Here is a 451-nt window from a genome sequence, read left to right on the forward strand (position 1 = left end):
TTGTTTTTTCATGCAAAAGAAATAAAAACTCCCTTTGTCAATGTTGTTTGCCAATCTAAGATGTAAACTTGTGCAAAATATGACATCATTTGAAAAAATATTTGATAGGTCTTTCACAAACAAACTCATTTTGAGCATTGAAAAATGAAATGAAAAATTTGTATGTAATCAATCATGACCAATTTATATGGTAAAAAAATCTTCAAATTGTTTGGTGCGCTCTGATTGGTCCATAGGCATATCACGCGGATCATGCCTCAACCACCGTTGGATGCTTCTGGATCCAACGACAGCCCTCACCCCCTCACCCTCTCACCCAAACCCTAACTGACATCCCCTCCTCTCCCCCGATCCAGTCTCCCCCTCTCATCCCGCAGCTGCCACCCCCAACCCTCCTCCTCCGTCTCAATCTCTCGATCCCCAACCACCCCGCTGTCGCCGCCGCCGCCGT

The sequence above is a fragment of the Triticum dicoccoides genome, chromosome 5B, assembly GCF_002162155.2.
Source record: "Triticum dicoccoides isolate Atlit2015 ecotype Zavitan chromosome 5B, WEW_v2.0, whole genome shotgun sequence".
In the NCBI taxonomy this organism is placed as follows: Eukaryota; Viridiplantae; Streptophyta; class Magnoliopsida; order Poales; family Poaceae; genus Triticum; species Triticum dicoccoides.